This window comes from Lichenostomus cassidix, chromosome 24 (genome assembly GCF_008360975.1).
Source record: "Lichenostomus cassidix isolate B80296 chromosome 24, HeHo_3.0, whole genome shotgun sequence".
NCBI classification, from domain to species: domain Eukaryota; kingdom Metazoa; phylum Chordata; class Aves; order Passeriformes; family Meliphagidae; genus Lichenostomus; species Lichenostomus cassidix.
Window position 1 is genome coordinate 6,157,549 of NC_139504.1, and position 20,303 is coordinate 6,177,851.

Here is a 20,303-nt window from a genome sequence, read left to right on the forward strand (position 1 = left end):
TGGGGTTTAATTGCACGCCAGCATCACTCAGCAGGCTGCTCCGAGGGAAGGGTGATGGCTTGAAGGGTCGTTAGGGTTGCACTCTGTGCTTTCCCAGGTCCCAGGACAGCTGTGCCAAGGTTTCCAGGGCTGACTGATGGTTTTTGGGGTGAGGTTTTTGGGTGTTTTTTGTTTTTCCTTGGCGGTGCAGATGGAAAATGCCAGAGATGCAGGGCAAAGGGCAGAGCCAACACTTCATGGGCATCACCCCAGTGCAGGGGGTGTTGGGCAAACAACGAGCTCCCTGTCCTTCAGCCTGAAGCCATTGCCCTTGTCCTGTCTCTCCAGGTCCTTATAAAGTCTCTCTCCAACTTCCTTGCAGTCTCCCTTCAGGTACTGAAGTTCCCAATTGCTGAGCCTCAGGACCTCTTTTGCATTCAGGATCAATCAGAAAAGTTCACTTTTTCAGTCCAGTTTGTCTCCTGTGTTCCTGTGGCTGGGTCTAGCAGCACACCCAGCTCTAAATGTGCTTCAGGAGTGTTTCTGCTCGGGGGGTTTCTGCTCCCCTCCTCCAGCCACCCCTCTGATGGACTGACACTGATGTTTCCTCTCTGTGCTCTCTTAATCTCATCTCCTCCAAAACCGCTTTGCCTGTGCTTTTCTAGACTCTAAATATCTATTTGCTTCCCTCCATAATGTCCTGTTTCAGCTGCTGAGCACTTAGAGTGCAGGAATTAATGTCTCCCTGAGTTGTGATGGCAGCAGGGATGGTGGGAGGTGTGAGGTTCCTGCAGCAGCTCTCCCTGCGTTCGGCTGGGAGCTCCTGGGTGCCGCAGGGGGACAAGAGCTCTGCACCCACGGCAAAGCCAGCCCTCCTCTGCCCAGGAGCTGTGTCCTCTCAGGTGGTTTGTGCTCCTTGGCAGGTGGTCAGCAGGGATGGGGAGGTGGTGTCACAACCAGCAGCTCCCAGCAGCAGCACTGCTCCAGCAGGGACACAGTGACAGTGGCAGCAGGAGCAGCTCAGTGCAGCTCTGCAGTCACTCCCCTGTCCACCCTCGACCCTGCCCTGCTTTATTTATTTATGTTTGAGCAGAAGCATAATACAAATAAAGCACGGCCATAAAAATGTCAGGGAAAGTTCAAACCTATTCATTACCCATTTCACTCCGATTAAAATTTCCATCAAGGCTGCTTGGTTTTGACTTGAGTTGCTTTCCTTTTAATGAGCTTGATCTAGAAAGTAAAAGATGCTAATTCATCCTTACATCTCTATCATCTCCTGGCTTTTGCTATATAAAGCATCAAGGTCGCATTCTGGGGAAATGTCTTTTTACCAAAGGTGCCATAATAATAATGAAGCAGCAATTTGTTTCAGCAAACTGCCTACAGTAATGAAGCTTAATTATAACCGTGTTATTAATACTGCTGCTTAAGGTAATTCACTTCTGAGCGGGGCGCAGAACAGTAAACTATAATTTAAACAAGAATCGAGACCTAATTTAAATCATCAGATCTGCTGTGGAAAAGGCAAACAGAGCTGGAGCTCTCCCTCTGCTGCCTCCATCACCACCCGCGCCCCTGGCAGGGCTGCAGGAGCACAGAGAACAGGCAGCAGCAGCTGGTGGCTCTTCCTGACCTCCAACGTGCCTGTAAAACACAAAAAATTCTATGTGCCCTGGAAGAAAGGGGGTGATGGACGTGCTCAGATCTCTGTGCTCATGTGGACCTCCCAGAACTGTTCCCTGCCAGGCAGGAATGTCACCCTCCAATGCCCAGCCTCTCGGGAAACCTATGAAATGCCACTCTTGGAATTATATTTGTATGTCTTTCTTCCACTCTGTGATTTTAGGGCATGTGCCTGGAGGCTTGGGATCCTTACGAACTCCCAGTGCTTCCCATCATGCTGCTGTCCCCTCCTGCCTGTCCCCAGCTCTCTTTCCCAGGCAGAGCATCTCCACCCAGCCCTGTCCCTCTCCTGTCCCTCCCTGCCAGAGTCACACAGCCTCCTGTGAACTCCTTTGCTCTTGGATGCTTCCCTCTCTTTTCCAGGCCTCTGCTCCCCCTTTCTCCATAACAAGCTGCCTTCCCTGCCACGGCCCTAAGCCCTGACATCCTCCATCCCCGAATCCCTCATTATTTCTGCCTCTTCCCTGCACTCTCACCTCTCAGCCTCCATCCCCTCCCCGCCGCACCCTCGCCTTGCTGCCGTGGCTCCGCGAAGCCAAACGACACGAGATGATGGCTCTGCTGTGCCAGTAATAGCATTTCCTCGCACAGCCCGCTTCCCGGGAAATGGAGTGAGGAGCTGCGGCAGCCTCGCTCGCCCTCTCCACCCTCTGCAGGGCTCGCTGTCATTCCCCGAGCCCAGCGTGTGGCATCTCTTCCCCCCTGGAAGATGTGGGCATCCCGGGCTGTGCGGATATTATCCCAGTTTCCTGGCACTGCCAGGTGTGGCTGCGCTCAACAGGCTGCCAGCGAGGAGGAGGAGGGCTGCGGGAGAAGTAAATAGGTGGAATGTTTCTTCTCGGGAAGGGGAAAAAAAGCCTCCATCACTGTTCCACTTGACTGCAGCCTCCCGCAGGCTGTTTCATCTCATATTATCTAAGCTCCAAGGGGGTGTCCAATTTGAGGAACAATAACTATAAAGTCATTTTCGGTCCCCCGCTGTGGCACAGCACATGATAGCCTGTGTAAAGCAGCAAACAGGCTGGCTGGCCGCGCCGGGCTGGGGCAGAGCGGGGGGTTTGGCAGCCGCAGACGCACGGAGGGACCTGCCGGGAGCTCATTTGGCACCGAGAGCAGGGCAAGGGCGAGGAGTGACCCTCCGGCTCCTGCGGCGCTGCCGGGAAGGTCACCGGGGCGGCTGAGCTCTGTCACACCGAGCTGATGTGCAGCCGCTGCCCGGCAGCTGCCGAGCTTCCCTGCCTTCCTCCCGCTGTCCCCCCGCGGTGTCACCTCTGCCGTGAGCCCGGCCAGGCTGATCCTGCCTGGGGAGCTGCATCAAGAGCAGGAAATTGGACAAAATGGGACAGTTTAGTGTCCTGGCCTGAGCAATGTGCTGGAGGGACTCCCTGCTCTGCCCTGGGGGTCCCAGGCTGGGGTCGGAGGGTGCCAGGGCAGCTGTGGGGCAGTGCTGGGTGAGCCAGGAGTGCCTGGACAAGGGGATGTGGCCAAGAATCCACCCTGGGCAGAGGGGATGCTGCTGAAAACACGGGATGAGGAGTTGGGGTTTTTTGGAGCTCCAAAAGAGTTCCCACACCAGCCTTGTGCTCTCTGGAATTGCTCCCCATCCCAGCAGTTGCAGGATGAGGTATCCATGAGCATCCTTCCTCCAAAGGTGGATTGAGAAGAATATTACTCAAACAATCAAAACAATCATGGATACACCTGGTACATGGGATTTGGAAGAAATCCTTCTGCAGGCACACTCTTGCTAGGGCTGCTTAAAGAATAAATGGAGTCAAAATGAGGAACTCCATGACAATTTATATGGATGTTCTACACAAGTCAATACTGGGGGTGAAGGATGAACCTATTACAGTAATTAACTTGTTGCACATCAAAGCAAATGTCCTAAAGCAGCTTTTCTATGCAGCAATTTTATCCAGTGGAGGAAGAAAATGGAAAAATAGGGGGAATAAAGAGTGCCCTTCCTGCTGTCACTATCCTCTAGTTTCAGGGATCTCTCCTGAGGGATTTTACACCTCTGACTGGCTGCAAATCCCTCTTTGGGCCTGCTGGGACTCCCACAAAAGCCCCATTGCTGCAGGGAAGGTGGTGAACAGAGCATCCTTGTCTGTTCAGAGCAGTCCAGCCAGACTGGATCTAATTTAGGAGAGAGTTTGAGAAGGGGAGAAATAGTAGGTGCCAGGGACTTTGGGAAGAGCAGAAGTTTTAATTGGGTTTTATCTATTAGTTAATCAGGAAGTATTTCAGTGACAATTAGGTCACAGCCTCTGGCATATCTGTGAAGCAGCCATCCATCATTAGCCCTACCTGGGCTTGCAAAGTGGTATTTATGAGTTTCCAATTGGTGAAAAAGCCCTTCTTAGAAATTAAGGTGAAAAGCACACTCTTGACCATGGGGGGAAGGCTGTCAGCCGTGATTGATGGCTGGGAGCAGCAAAGAACAGCTGTTTATTGGGTCCAGCAACGTTGAAAACCCTTTGTCTGTCTGCAGCAGCTGCTCCTGGAACGAGCTGGTGGCTGGGTTTGTCCTGCAGGGCTGCCCTGGTGTCCCACAGTGAGGGCTCAGAGTGGGTGTGATGCTCCTCCCGGTGAGGATGCTGCATCCTCTGCCCTGTGTGACATCCCGTGGGAGGTGCCTGGCATCTGGTGCTGGCACAGGGCTGGAATGGGGTGGCACAGCCATTCCCACATGCCCAGGAGCTGGAATGGGGTGGCACAGCCTCTCCCACATGCCCAGGAGCTGGAATGGGGTGGCACAGCCTCTCCCACATGCCCAGGAGCTGGAATGGGGTGGCACAGCTGTTCCCACATGCCCAGGAGCTGGAATGGGGTGGCACAGCCTCTCCCACATGCCCAGGAGCTGGCTGAGCCCAGCTCTCCACAGGCTGCTCTGACCCTGTTGCTGCAGGGAGGGAAGGAGCAGCACTTCCCCCGAGCTGCTGTGCACACATGTTGGTCTAAATGAGTGGTTTTTGCATGGCTTTGCCCAAACATGTTGAAGTCCTTGAAACTCAGGCGGCTGTTGCTGTTGTCCTTGAGCAGGGGGATGGAAGAGGGAGCAGTGTGGGTGATCCTGCTGTCCCTTCAGAGCTGGGGATCAGGCAGAGCTCATCACGGGCAGGAGAAGCAGTCCCTGGCAGGTCTGTGCAGGACACAGTGATGGCAGGGAAGCACTGGCCAGGTGAATGAGCCTGTTTCTTTTTCCTGACATGATTCTGAGCGAAGAAATGTTAATTGGGCACCTTATAAACAATTTGTTCTCATCCTCCCAGATCTCAGAGGAGCAGCAGAGGGATGGAGCCACAGCCAGCAGCCAGCAGTGAGCCTGATGATGAGCCTGATGCCATGGGATGGAGCTGGGTGGACAGGAAACTGGGGAAGGACAGCTTGAGGCAGAGCTGAATTACTGAGAAGAGGAGGGAATTTCACATGGAAATTGCAGGTGAGATGAGGCCAGCTTGGCTTTTGGGCACTGTTGAGAGGAGCCAGCAGCCCTGGGATGAGCTCAGGCACAGGAGGTTCTCCTCACTAAAGCAAACACTCGGCTGTGGAGGCCAGGCAGGCAGGAGCCCTTCTCTTTTAATTATCTGCAGTGGAGCCTGTTCAGCTGCGAGTGTATCGAGCTGCCGGGCACGCTGGGTACATCCCTCCTCCAGGTTAAGTGGTAATTACACCTAATTAGGAGCAAATAAATATTTTATATGCTTTGGACTACTGCAAGTGACCAGCAGAAACCTCTGAGTGCTGGAGAACACCTCGCCAGCTGCAAGTCCTTGCTGCAGCCATCCCGCAGGGTCCCTTCAAAGGACACCACGGGTCTCATTGCTAATGCCTGTAAATCCTGGAATTCCTGCTGCAGCCTCTCTGTATCCCAGGGATTCCCCAGCCTCCTCTGCTGGCCCTTCATGGCATCCTGGCAGGGAGGAGGACACAGCACCGCAGCTTTGCCTTGATTACGTTGTGTTCTGCAATAAACAGCAGCGAGTGTTCATTATTATTTAAACACCCCGTGCTTCCCAAGCCTTATTTGGGCGGCGTTTTTCCACAGCATATGTTGGAATTTACAGTAAGTGCAGCCGCTCTACAGTCAACATTTGGTTTCTCTCACCCACAGACTGCAGTGCTAATTAGGGGAGGTTTCCCCTCGTTATCCGGGGGAGGTCAAGCGCAGCAATTTGCATTTTGCAGAGCCGAGAGCAGCAGTGGCAGAGCTCATCCGGCCGGAACGAGGCACAGACAGCCCGGCATGGGGCAGAGTGGGCTCAGGAGCTCAGCACAGCCATGGTCCCCAGCAGCTGGGGCTGCCCAGGCTCTCCCAAAGGAGGCCACATGATGAGGAGGAAGGAGGGGAAGAAGTGGGAGTCTTCATCTGGGCTGGAGAGAACACAGAACCACAGCATCACTGAGGTTGTAAAAGTCCTCCAAGCTCATCGAGTCCAACCTCTGACCAAACACCACCACATGCACTAAACCATGGAGATTTTGCTCCTGGGCTCTTCCCATCACTGTCTCAGCTCTCCATGAGTGCTGCACTTGTTCCTCCGAAGGGAAATGTCAAACTCCCCTGCAAAGCTTTGTAGCTACCCCAGCAAGGAAGGGCTGGCAGGGCTGCTGTGGATGCCCTTGATCATCTGCCCTCTGGCATTATCCTGCATTAAGCTCCCAAAGCATTCCAGGCTGGCCAGGAACAGGGTAAATACAGGCACTGGAGTCTGTCCTGCTGTGTTTGCACAGCCCACGGTGCAGAGCATCAGGCTTGGAGAGTGCAGAATCAAATTAAACCTCCTCACCTCTCTCAGGGGGTGATGCCAGCTCAGAGGGACACAGAGCTCCCTGTCCCTGGTCACCGTGGCTGCTCCAGCAATTCCACCTCTCTCTGTGAGCACACACAGCAGAGGGAAGGAGCCTGCTGTGCAGGGCCAGCCCTGCTCCTTGCTCCAGATATGATCCTGAGCTGCTCTCAAGCTCCATTTAGGTCTTTCCACATTAATTCCAAGGAGAAGGGCTCGAGAGTTCAGAGTGGGAGAGAGGGATCTTTGATGTAGGAGGCTCTTGTCTCCAAAAAAAGCTTTATATTATTATGTAAAACATAAAGGGCATTCGTTAGGAAACTGTGCTGATTAATTTAGGAACTCTGTCTTCTCAGGCTCTTCCCCCTCCTTTGTTTAATGAGCGAGGGGGAGGCAGCACTGCTTGAGAAATGAACTTTATACTCCCAGGGCTCAAAGTGGGGGACTTGTCCTGGAAGCAGAGGTGACACCTCAGCCCAGGCTGGCCCTGAGCTGCTGGGGACATCGTGAGCAGCAGCGGAGGTGGCTGGAGGGGAAACCCATGGGTGCCCATCATGCTCTGAGGGGCAGGGGGGATGCCTGGTGAGCACCCTGTGTGCACCACTCACCCTGCCAGGCCACCAGAGCCCCCCCAGCAGCCCCCCAGAGCTGCTCCCTGCCAGGACCTCCCACCCCAGCCCTGCCAGCCCTGCTGCCAAAGGCGTAATGAGAAAAATACACCTTCCCCCCAAAATCAATAGGGAGACCTGGGGGGTCACCTAATTGGAGGCTGCTCACCGAGCACAGCCAGAGCCCGAGCGCAGCACTTGAGCCTGGCTGGGAGATCATAAATCACATTCCCAACCCTCACAGCCTCCTCTGCGTCTCGATGCTCCATCGATCTGCTGCCGTGGCTCCTGCTGCATCAGGGAGCAGGAGAACGAGGGGACATGGGAGCTGAGCTGGGCTGGGCTGAGCTGGGCTGAGCTGAGCTGAGCTGAGCTGAGCCAAGCTGGGCAGGTGGAGCTCCAGGCTCCCAGCAATGACCTCCAGTTGTTTACCTTAGCAAGGCAATATTTTGCTTTTTGAGGAAGGAAATTCACTAGGGTTTGCTGTTTCATTCATTTGCTCTGCCGCTGGCTTTGGAAACATTCCAAGGGTGTTTGCTAAACAAAGCTGCTGGGTTGGTTGGTTGGTGGTGCTTGGTTTGCCTGGGCACTGCGGCTCTGTGGAATCTCTCCTGCTCACCCTGCCCTGCCCTGCCCTGCCCTGGCACCTCACAGTTTGCATTGCCTCTGCATCTCCAGAACCTGAGCTCTGCTTTTGGGGCTCAGCCTGGTTTCTAGACAAACTCAAAATCCCAATTCAACAGGAAAAAGCTGTTCCAAAAGAGGAACATTCCTGTGCTGAAGGAAGGAGCCCTCCTGCCCCAGGGCTGCTGCCTGGCTGATGGCTCTCCTGCCATTCCCAGCCAGGTCCTGCTCCACAAATCCAGGGATTCAGAAATGGCTTTGCCATCCCTGCAAACTCCCACTCTGCCCGAGGGGAACACTTCAGCTGTGGCAGGGGGAGAGGGAGAAGGGGTTGATGCATACTTGCTGCTTTGTCCTCAGAAAAACACCCAGAACTTGCTGGAGAGCCTGTGAGCTCCCTCAGATGCACCCAGGATTGCTCAGAGAGGAGCAGCAATAATCACCACAACCCAAAGACAAAAAAAAAGAAAAAAAAAGAAAAAAAAAGAAAAATCAAAGGCTAATCCTAAAAACTCTCCTTTAATCTTTGTGCTTCCAGACGTCGTCTCCCTTTCATCTAGGACTTTGCTGTTCACTACAGTTACAGAAAGCACAAGACTGGAAGAGGGGAGGAAAAAAGAAGAGATTAAATTAATGAGCAGGTAAGCGGGTTTATCATTTTGTCTGATCCTTCCTTCCTTCCTGCTAATTTCTCTGAGCCAATTTGGGAGGCAGAGCCTGATGGTAACTTTGCAACAGACTGTTGTATCCCTTTTCTTCCTTACATCATTTATCCCGACGATGATAATGTCTGATTTGTGGAGCTGCTCCAAGGGCCAGTGCAGCAGGGGGGTGTTGGCAGAGAAAAACACTTGCTTGCATAAAGATAATGAAATGGGTACTTTGGGCTTCTGGTAGTTCTGTCTGGGCTGTGCAATAATTAGGCTGTCTTGGTCAAGGGCACAAAAAATTGGAAAGAGAGGAACAGAAATGGTTGGGAGAGGAACAGCAGAGTGTCCAGGTGCCGAGCCCATGCTGGGTGTTCCTATCTGGTAAACACTGGGCTGTCTGAAGGTGTCCTGAGTGGTTCCAGCCATTCCCAGTCCCCAGCAGAGCACCCAGGGAGCAGGATGGGCTGCCAAGGGCAGTGGCACTGCAGGCACACGGGGCTGGGGTGTCCCCTCTGGGTCACCCGTGGGGACAGAGGCAGAGCACGATGCCACATCCTGCATCCCACGGCTCATTAATCCGGCGGGTGAGTAGCCAAATGTGAGGCCATCAATCAAGCCTCAGTGGAAGCATTTGCTGCCCAGGGCTGGGCTGCTGCCAGGCTGTGAACACCGCAGGAGGAGCAGCCACCCTGCACAGGCACGGAAATGAGCCCTCCTGGCCGAGAGGTGACGTGTCTGTGGCCACTGTCCATGACCCGCTGGGATGGGGGCAGGGGATGCTCCAGCAGTGGGGCTGTCTTGCCAGCTGATAGAGCTCATTAGCTAGGAACTGGAAACAGGAAATGAGCTGGTGCCAGGCGTGTGGATGGCTGGTGGCTTTCGGCCTTCCTGCACCACAGCAATGGTTTAATTGATTGTCCTGAGGCCCCTGTGGGTCAGTGCCCAGTCCTGGAATGGAGAGTGATCGTCCAGCCAGGTTGATGTCCCTGCTGTCCCTCCTGCCTGCCCTGCTCTCACTGCCTGTCCTTGCACGGCTCTGCCAGGGAGGAAGATGAACGCACGCTTAGCAAAGCATTTACCAGGAGGGCACTTCAGCCCCAGACAGGTGGGTTCATAAATCCTCAGGCCCCTTCCAGATGAGAGCAGATTACTCCCTGCCCTCGATGAGTTTTGCTCAGGATTGAATTACAGGCTCTGCATAAAACCCTGTGGGGACTCAGGGAGCCACCTGCATCCTCCCACGCCATGGAGGTTCTTCTCCCTGCTCCAGCATCATCCCCCTGAGCCCCTGCAGCCCCTGCAGAGGCAGCAGGAGAGATCCCAGCCTGCTGATCCTCGCCATGGGCACAGGCAGTGCTGGGGGATCTCCCAGAGCCACCCTCTGCTTGGACCCGCCGCACAGGACCCGCTCCTCTTCCTCGCCTGGACTTCTCTTTCTAATGATGTTTGCTCCAGAGCTGTTTTCCCCTCAGTTCTTTCCACCTGCCGCCTCCTTCCAATCCAATTAGTGCTTTGTTGGTGGTTCCTTGAATGTCAGTGATGGTGTCCATGTGCCCCTGGCTTTGAGGTCAGTCCCTCAGCCCCTGTCAGGCACTGTCTGACCAACTCCTCTGTTTCATCTTTGCTTGCTGGTGCTGCCTGGGCTGCTCTGAAGTGCTGGAGTTACCTCCAAAGTAGAAAGCTTTTCAATTAAGAAACTTTTTTTTTTTTAGGACTCATTAAAAGAGAGAGAGAAAGAGAGAGGGTTATTTTTTTTTTCTTCTTTGTGGTAATTATTATTAATGGCCTTTCTTTTTAGCAGAGGTTTGTTACCCTTGCTCAGAAGGGGAATGCTGGCAGGCTCTGGCACGGGGGGGGTGTAAGTGGAAGTGACGGGGAACGATGTCTCCTACATTATTTCATTAGCAGGAGAACACATCTGAGGGAATGTGTGATTCCCTGCTCCTGGCAGCTCCTGTGCCATGCACCACTGCAGGGCTGGGGAGAGGAGGAAAAGCCTCTTCATGCCTCCATCGCCCTCATCTCCTCCACATCCCTGGAAACAGGCAATCCTCCACTTCCACAGAGAGCCTTTAGCCCCCGGGCAGCCCTGCCAGCACACCCAGGACCTGAGGTTGAACCTCCCCACACAGCCATGCCCCAGCCCATCCCTGCATCCCCTTTCCCCGTGCATCAAAGCCTCCATCCAGGCACAGCACCGTACATGACCCACTTTTGTATCCAGAGCAGCGCTGCTGTTTGAAAGCTCATAATGCTGCAGTAATCCCGGGTGATCAAAGCCTCCCACATCCACCCACAGGTACAGCAAAAACAAGCAGGAGCCCAGTGGAGGCTGCTGGAGAGGAGCTCTGGGCAGGAACGCCGCAGCTCGTGCTCTCCACAGGCTCCTGGCTCTGCCGGAGCAGAAAGCAGAAAATGGGACATGTCTCTGGGAAGCCAAGGTCTCTGCCTCGGCCTCGCTGGGAAATTCAGGCTGAGCAGGATGACAACTTGTGCCAAATGGGGGAAACTCCTCTGCTCCTCGAAAGGAAGAGCTGAATGAGGTGGCAAAGGCCAGCAGTGGGTCTTTGGGGAGAAGTGGCTCAAGGCTCCTGGGGAGGAAGGATGTGCCATATGCTCTCAGAGTGACCCCGTGGTTTTGTTCTGCTTTGGATAAATCCATTTTCTGAGCCAAATCTGCAAAATGAGGCTGCACTTAAGGAAATTAAACCCTTCCTGTGCCCCAGAGCATTAAAAGCAGTGACGGTGCAATGGCTCTTTGGTGGCTACAACTGCAGAATCCACACTACAGTGATGCATCAACCCCTCACCCACAACTGGGGCATCCCCTGCCCACCCCAGGCTCTGGCTCTCCTCCTCTGGGCAATCCTGGTCCAAGCTCTGCAAACACAGGCAGCATCAGCTGCCTCAGGATGGCTTTGCCACAAGTGACAGCTGAGAACTGCTTTATTATTCTACTTTTATGATCTCTTTAATGAAAGCTGAGGCTCTGGAGAAGGATGGCAAGGCCTTTCCCCGACCCCACCAAACTCCCTCACTGCCCTTCAGGGATGGGCAAACACCCAGCTGATAAACACTTGGCTAATGGGCACAGCTCCACATCATAAACATCACCTCCTGCTCGCACTAATTGTCCTCCTTGTCACTGCTCCTTGCGCGGTGACAAACGATTTGGGTTTAATGGAGATCAGCTTCCCCTGTCACTCCTAAGTCATCCCTCAGCCAGGGACGAGTCGTGGGGAGAAGCCCTCGACAGAGACTTCCCCGTTCCCTCTCCACCTGGGTCATTCATAACAGCCAGGCCAGACCAATTTTTCCCCGAGGCATATTTTCTGAGCCAAAGCCACTTTGTTTCCTGGAGTAGTTGCAATATTTATCCTTCCCTGTGCTGTGAGATCAAGCGAGCTCTTGATAGAATTAAAAGGCAACTCATTTAAAAGCAATGCAGTTGGATTACCTGGGAAACTCATGGCTGCAGGGTCATTTTCCAGCAATAATTTGCTATGGACTTAAAATATGACCTTGTGTTACTTCTGGTAGAGCAGAGCCTGGCCAGACTCACGGGGTTCAGGAGATGGATGGGCACCCAAATGGTCCTGGGTCTGGATTCTTGTTTGCAGGGCTCTTGAAAGGAAGTATAAAGAAAAAAATCGAATCCCAAGTGCTCAGCTGAAGACAAGAAAAAAAACCCCAACCTGTTACAAACTTCAGAGCTCTGGAAGAGCAGAAGCAGAGCAGATGTGAGGCAGTGAGAGCAGCAGAAAGGAAAGCGTTGACCTCTGGCCCTGGCAATAGCGAGGATTTCTTTAGATATAAAGAAGAAAGAAAGACTGTGATTGCTGGTAATGTGCTGTGAAAGAAACATTTCTTCTCAGCCTCCAACCTGCCAATTGAAGCGTGAGCTGAGGAGCAGGACGAGGCACTGGGAGGCTCCGAGCTGCTGCTGCTGCCCTGGCACTGCCGGGACCACTGCAGCATCCCAGAAAAACACTCACCAGAGCAGCCAGGATCCATCAGGCAGAGCCCTGCCTGCCCCAAAGGAGCCACAAAATCTGTCATCTGCATTCCCCACCCAGGGACAAGCGTGCTGGTCTGGCAGGACACAGTGATTGTCACATCAGAGACTTTGCTCTCCCTTGGAAAACAAAAAAAGCACCGAGATTTACCTGGAAGGTTTGTCAGGAAGGAAATCAAACCAACTCCTAACAAACCCCTCTTCAGAAATTATCTCAGTGAGTTAATGATGTAAGAAGAATGCAAGATCCAGCTGGGTGAAAAAAATCTTCCAGCTGAGATTCTCTAACAGCCTCCCATGGTGAGGAAGTTATTAAAAATCCTGCCCTGGAGAAGAGCCCCCTCTCCGTGTTACCAACTCCCATCGCCCAGGTGATGATTTGGAGACTTTCTGAGGTGTTTTCAGTAAAGAAAACTGATTTATAAAATAATAGTAAAAAAAACCCCTAACTTGGCTTCTCTGCATGATGTTCCTTAGTCTCCATTTTTCAGCTGAAGCTGCAGTAAAACAGAAGAAACATTTTCCATGTTTAACCAGTGGGTTCCTTTTCGGAGAGCCTTTGAGAAACCTGCCCTCCGAAACATACACAATTACAGAAGAAAAACAAGAGAAAAAGACATGGAATGGTGGCATTTGGTCACTCCAAGGATACCAGAAAGGACCAGAAGATACCAGCTGAGCTCGGTGGGGTAAGATCTGCTGCTGGGTGGCTGCAGGAGCAGTGCAGAACTGGCCACCAAGGGAGGGCAAAGAGCCTCCGAGGCTGAAGACCCTTTCCCTCAGCACTGGGGTGTGGGGAATCTTGGGGGAATCCATCAATCTTGGGGTTATGCTCCCCAGGATCCCCTCCAGCACTCCTTGTCCTGCAGGCAGGCACAGGAACCCTCCTTTCCCACAGCACACCCACCCCTGGCTTGGATCCGTCCCCTCGGAAAACCACCACGTTTTTATCTCATCCCATTGTGCAGAGCAGACCATGGGCAGACTGGGACCTGCAGGCACACCTGGGCAGTGCACAGATGGTGGCAGAGCCCACAGACACCGTTTTTCCCTAAAAAGCCATGTCTTTTCCCTAAAGCTTGCAGACGTGAGTCTGGCAAGTGTCCCTGGCGCCCTGGCTGGTGGCTGCAGCTAATCCCTGTTAGATCATCCCAGCGAACCTGTTGGGCTGTAAATCGCTGCCTGCTGAGCACCCAGGACATGCAGATCGGAGGTAACTTCACTCCAGAGAGCCAATTAGTGCAAATCTGGCCTGGTAATTACCGTGTGATCAGATGCTGATATCTCCGGGCAGATAAGGCTGGGGAGTGATCTCGGAACGCAAAGGCAGTTATGATTATGGCCTCACCTCCATCCCCAAAGCCTCTGGGAGGTTCAGCCTCTGGCAGGGAGCAGGGAAGAGCTGTGGCTGTTCCTGTGGAATGTGGGTGCTGCCCACATTCCCTCTGCTCAGCCTCCACCCGGAGCTGGACATCTCCTCCTGGGCTGGCAGAGCCCAATCCCAGTTCTCCTGGTGCAGGCAAATTCCAGAGGGCAGTGTTGATGTGCCAGGGGGTTTGCATCATCCCTGGTGGAGCCAAAGGTGCTGGAGGAGCATGGGCAGTGCTCAAGGCCAGGAGGAGGGAGGCACTGCTGGGATGAGTAGGTTCTGAGATCTTCAGTGCTTCCTTTGTTCTGCCCACGAGGACAGTGATTTGTGATTATTTGTGGTTTGTGATTTGTGATTTGTGATTTGTGATTTGTGCTTCTCGCGACGAGGAGGGAAGGAACCAGGGCAGGTTTGATTGTGGGGGAGAAAAGAGGATTTTGGCACAGAGCAGGGTGCTGGGCAGGACTGTCAGCAGTCAAACTGGATGCACTTCGCTGCACAGGAGTGAAAATGGGGTCAGACACTCACACGTGTGAGAGCTGCTCATGTCTGAGGAGCTGATGCCTCTTGGTGAACCTCAGAGTGATTTGCAAACTGTCCCAGACTGCTCCCCTTGTTGCAGCCTCCAGCAATGGGATGAGATCATCATTCCCACGTTATGAAACCTGAAGCTGAGGCTCACTGGGGTAAGGCTGGACTCATTCTGAAGAGGCCAAGGGATATTTGGATGTAACTGGCTGGAGTCATCGTTATGAAACCAGGAGCCATATAACACCAGGAACAGAGCAGTAAAGGATCCTAAACCTCCCTGACGGTTCTGGTGGTTAATGTCTGCCTGTAGCTTAATTACACCATCAATTCCATTAAACAGCGCAGTAACAACCTGAGATTTAATGAATACATAGAAAAGAATAAATTGGACTCACAGTGTAACTGATATTCCTTTATGGAATCAGAGGAAACTGAAACAGAGGTTCAGTTTCTTTTCAGTGAAAGTAGAGAAAGAAATAAATAAAATTAAAGGTGTGAGCTGTAGCAGCAGTGGCTCTGAAGCTGTGCTGCCTTGGGGTGGCTCTGCCTGCAGGCTGTGACATCCCATGCAGGCCATGGGTCTGAGCAGAGGCTCCCAAAAAGGGGCACGACTGTGGCAAAGCCAGTCAGACCTGTGTGCTGCCCTAGCCCCAGCTGCCCCAGCACGGAGCTGACTGTGCCAGCACTGCCAGGGTGGTCCTGATGCTCTGCATTCTCTCACAGACACATCCCTTCTTCCCTTGTCTTTTTCAACTCTGCGTTTTGGTGGAAGAAGTGTTTGCTTTTTTTCTTGAATAACCACAGACTGTTTGCTCTCGAGGTGCTGAAGCACCCGGACGAATTTCCCCTGTGTTGACGAGGAGCAAACAGTCCAGCAGAACAAGCAATGTTTGCGGAGGAAATCCAGAGGTGTTTCGGTGCGTTCGGAGCTGCGGCTCCGTGGAGAGGGAGCAGTGACACTGCTGGCTCTGTGTCGCCGTGAACCTGACAGGAACAAGCCCAGGATTGCCGTGTCCTCCCCCCCTTGCCGTGACACCCCGAGCCGCTCCATGCTCCGGCAGGGATGCTCCCGGGCTCCTCCTTGGCTGTGGCACTGGATTTTCCCCTTCAAACCCAGCGTTTGCTGGCAGCTCGGCTGCTCCGCGCCTCTCCCGGGGCTGGGGGCATCCCGGGACACCCCTGGGCTGCGGCTGGGCTGCTCCTGCCTTGTGCTGCCTCTTCCCCGCCCAGCCTGGCAGGGGCAGCGTGGGCAGCAGCCTCCCCCTTGCATCCCCCCGGCTGCTGCGCGGGGATATGATATCCCTGCTCCCGAGCGAGCGCCTGCGGCAGGCGGGTATGCGGTGACCGATGCGAGGGGCTGATTGCCTGTATGGCGATGCTGAAAGGGGTCGCGACTCCCTAAGTGCTCGTCAGGATGAAGGATGACAGCCCCAGACAGCGAGACACTTCCCTCCTCTCCCGCGGCTAATGAGTGCTCCGGCGGCCAGGGCTGCTGCTGCTTTTAGTTTACTTTCGCTCTGCTATTTCCCTCCCTGTTTATTTGTTTAATTAATTTATTTGTTTTATGCTTCTCCCTCCTATCTCCCCCCGACCCCCCTCCGTCCTTTCCCTGCTTTTCCTCTGGCTTCTGCAGCTATTTGTGTTGGATCCCGAGCAGTTAGCGCTCTGAAAATTTAATTAGGCATTTGGATGGAGCCTGAAAGCTGAGCCTGTGCTGGAGTTGAGTCCCCCTGGCCACCACCGCTCTCTCCTAAGGCCACTTTGCAGCGGGCAGGGGGACACAGGAGCCCCCAGGGGGACACAGGAGCCCCCAGGGGGACACAGGACCCCCCCAGCCCCCCAGCCATCAGCAGCAAATATCCCTTGTTCCCAGCGGAGGAACCGGGTTGGATTTGGAAGTGTGTTTGTCACACACAGGCTCTCCCCAGCTGCTTTCCCCCAGAACCAGCGGTGGAATTAGCTGGAGGGAAGGGGATAGGGATTTGTCTGGCAGGCAGCTCAGCAGCCAACAGGCAGGGAGATGAATTCCAGCTCCAGGCACAGGATGGAGAGGGGAAATGCCGATGTCTGTCTGGGATGTGCAGAGGAGGCTGCTCGGGTGCTGGGGTGATGCTCAGAGGGGCTGTGAGGCTCAGGGGAGGAGGAAGAGGAGGGGATCTCTCCAAATCTCCGTTCTTGCTCTTCACTGAAGTTTTGCCACAGTGTTTGACGCTGTTCAGCACCACCTTAGGTGGGCAGAGCCAGAACTCCCCTGGTCTCCCCATCCATGCCCTGAGGAGAAGCTGCCCAAAGCAGGGAGACCCCGCCAGCCCCCTTTTCATCCCCTATAAACGAGTAAGGGTTGAGGAAGTGCTGCCTTCCCTGGATTAGCACATAAAGGCTCGGAAGTGTGAGCAGGCACTAATAAATTACTCACTGGATTGACAGTATGAGGCTTTTTTTTTCCCCTACTGTAAAACAAGTGAAAAATATGCCAGGCTCATTCTTGCTTTTTTTTTTTTTAAAGGATCAGTTAGACACAGGGACTCCAGCGTGAATAAACTGGGATTTATGTCCCCGTCAGTCGGATCCTTAAACTTCCTAAGTGCTTAAAACATACACATTTTAACTTGAAAAATTACCAGGTTTGTCTAAAGGAAAATTTCAGCATAAAACAGGAAACTCATTTGAAGGAAGAAATTCTCCAATGAAGCGAACCCAGGCAGTCATAAAAAAGTTAAACCAGGCATAAAGGGAAATGTCAGATGTGTGGGAGAGCCAGATGTCTCTCTATTTTTTCTCTTTTTTTTATATTTTTATAACCTAGATCAGATTATAGGAGAATATATGAATGTATCTCTCAGGGAGGAGGATGCAGCAAGAGGAGGAGAATTTCGTTCCCAGCCTGTAACTTGCTGTAACATGGAGCACTCTACAAAGAAAAACATTTTTTTTTATTTCTAAATAAAGCACTTTAGAGTGACACATTTATTGCTGGCAAAGAATTACTCAAATAAGAGACATTGTCAGCTATTTATTTTAAAAGCTTTTTTTTTGCTTTTTTTTTTAGAGTTTGGGGAAAAAAGAAAGATCAAAACCCCTTTCCATTCTTCACAATATTCCCTTAAAAGCTTTAAAATAAAGTGGGTTTTTTTGGTTTTTTTTTTTTTTTTTTTGCTCCTGAGTTGCCTTTTTGGTGCCTCCAGGGCTCTGCAGCATGAGGGAGACTTGCCTTGGGAAAAGCAGGAGTGAAGAGCAAGGGGAGGAAGGGGAGATGTGCCTTTCCTGCAGTGTAGGCAGGGGTGCCATGGGCTGGGATGGCACCTTTTGGGTTCATGGCGATGGTTTGGGGCTCAGGGGTGCTGTGAGAGGTTTTGGGGTGTGCAGAGGCTTTGTGAGGTGAGATGCCATGGTGTGGGCAGGGCTGGGAAAGGTGCTCAGGGCTGCCAGCACAGCCAGACAGAGCAGCTAGCACCCAGCCTGGGACGTTTGGGAGGCTGTGGTGCTTCCAGCAGGGTCAGGCAATGTGAAACACCTCATCCCATGGCTCTGACACTGAGCCCTGTCTGGAATCAGGGCTTTTAGTGTCTCTCCCTGCCATGGAACAGCAGAGCATTACTGTGCCCATCAAGGCTCCCCACTTAACCTCTCAGCTTCAGCGCTGCTCTCAGCCTGTGACAGATTTCTCCTCTCCTGGGAGAGGGAAAATAGATCTTTCCATGCCAGGCTGCAGAGAATCTCCCTGGCTGCTCTGTCTGAGCCCACAGAATGGCATCCCTGGGCCATGGACACGGCGTGGCCAGATCTGTTCTGCAGGAGGGGCCAGAACAGGGGCCACAAAGGGGCCACAAAGTCCCCTTTGTGTGACAGAATGCACTGAGGCTCAGGAGGTAGCCAGGGGAAGGAGCCTGGAGCAGGCAGAGATGCAGGAGGCCAAGGGACACACCTGAATCCTGGCCTTGCCCTCCCCTCCCTGTCTGACTCCAAACCCCCTTTGATTTGTCCACACTGCTTTGGATTTGTTGTTTCATTAGCTTTTCATCTCAGTTACTTTCTTTCCCCCATAGATTATTCTGTTCCTCTTGCTTTTCCCCTTTTCTGTTTCTTTTACTCTATAATTGGATCATTTGCAGTTTATAGGAAGGATGAGAAACAAACAGTATTGACAATGTGAGCATCCGAAATTATATGTCAAGCTCAAAAAAAAAAGGAGATGAAAAGAAAATCTGGATCCTCTTTGTTTGCATTCTGATTTCTGAACCTGCAGAGCTCATTAGTTTCCCGTGATCGGGGCTTTTTCTGTGTCTGTGGAAACCAAAAACCTACTTTTAAGAGGAGCTGTAGTCAGTTGACTCCAGTGAAGAGAAACAGTGAGGTAAAAGCCCATGGTAATTGCTCAGCATTAAACTCTTCTCTTCTCTTCTCTTCTCTTCTCTTCTCTTCTCTTCTCTTCTCTTCTCTTCTCTCTTCTCTTCTCTTCTCTTCTCTTCTCTTCTCTTCTCTTCTCTTCTCTTCTCTTTTCTCTCCCATTATCAGGCAATGCTTTACATCCAGGCCCAGTGCTTTCCCCATTGGCCCCCGAAAAAGACAACCAGATATTCTCTGGAAGAAAACAAATGAACTTTTTATTGTGGATCCCTTCTACTCACCAGCAGCTCTCCACCAGTGTGGCACAACACAAACCTCTAATTCACAGAAAAATGGGAGCTCCCTGAAAACCCCCAGCTGTAATTCCCAACTTCTCATTTCCTGCTGCCATTCCTGCCAGCTCCATCTCCCGAGCTGCTGGGGAGGCTGGGATGGAAGGTGTGGAGTGCAGTGCTGGCTGCATTCGGGATGCCCTGCCAGGGCCTGACCAAGGCTCAGACCAATTACTGCTGGCGTGAGCCCAAGCCATCCATCTCAGCAAATTTCCCTCCAGGGGCCACCCCATTAGTAGCAAATAACTAATTATTGCTGTCAGCTTTAATAAAAAAAACATTAGTTGAAAGATATTCCCCCCCTCCCCAACTTTCCATCACTGTATAAATTACAGGAGACAAAACTAACTTCTAAATTGAGTAATTCCAGACATTTGTCAGACTCCAAGAAATGCTTTAATTAGCATTGGTTAATAAAGTGTTTAGGTAATTAGGAGAACATTTGTCCTGCCCGTGCAGATTTTTTTCCTCTTGCTTACGACAACTCAAAAAAATTAATTGGAGTCCAAGCTTCAGGAATTACTGGGCTTTTTTTTTTTTCTTTTTTTTTTTTTTGTGCTTTCTTGGTGAGAGCATTAATGATTCTAGGGGGAGTCGCCTCTAGTGATCGAGTTCTGGAGTTTTTCCCTCCTCTTTCTGGCTGGTTTGTCTGACGTGGGGAGCAGGAGCTCTCGGGGGATGGATCAAACCAGCCTCAGCAGCTGATTCCCCGCGGGGCTTCGGGCAGGACGCGCTCGGGAGCTTCTCTGTCTGCAGCAAACGCGGCTGTGCCAGCGACAGCGTCGTTCTGGCTCTGCTCCTGGGCCGAGACGCAGGAGCTGAGCTGAGCTGCCAGCCCACAGAGCTGTCACCCTGCCAGGAACCAGCTTTGAAACCCCCCGGCCCCCACCCTGCTGCTGCCGCTGACAGCTGCTGCCGTGGGGACAGTGCATGGCACATCTGGCATCCCATCATGGCACACACCATCCCATCGTGGCACACACACCATCCCATCATGGCACACACCATCCCATCATGGCACACACACCATCCCATCATGGCACACACACCATCCCATCATGGCACACACCATCCCATCATGGCACACACACCATCCCATCATGGCACACACACCATCCCATCATGGCACACACCATCCCATCATGGCACACACACCATCCCATCATGGCACACACACCATCCCATCATGGCACACACCATCCCATCATGGCACACACACCATCCCATCATGGCACACACACCATCCCATCATGGCACACACCATCCCATCATGGCACACACACCATCCCATCATGGCACACACACCATCCCATCATGGCACACACCATCCCATCATGGCACACACACCATCCCATCATGGCACACACAC

The 20,303-nt window shown here is 52.7% G+C and overlaps 1 long non-coding RNA gene across 1 annotated transcript in view; it reads left to right on the forward strand.

Annotated features, from left to right (window-relative positions):
* The first annotated feature begins 9,344 nt into the window (after positions 1-9,344).
* LOC146427603 (uncharacterized) overlaps positions 9,345-20,303 on the forward strand; it is a 55,214-nt gene continuing 44,255 nt past the window's right edge. Inside the window, exon 1 of the long non-coding RNA XR_014856381.1 lies at positions 9,345-9,445. This is a non-coding gene — a long non-coding RNA (uncharacterized LOC146427603). The remainder of the gene's footprint in view (positions 9,446-20,303) is intronic.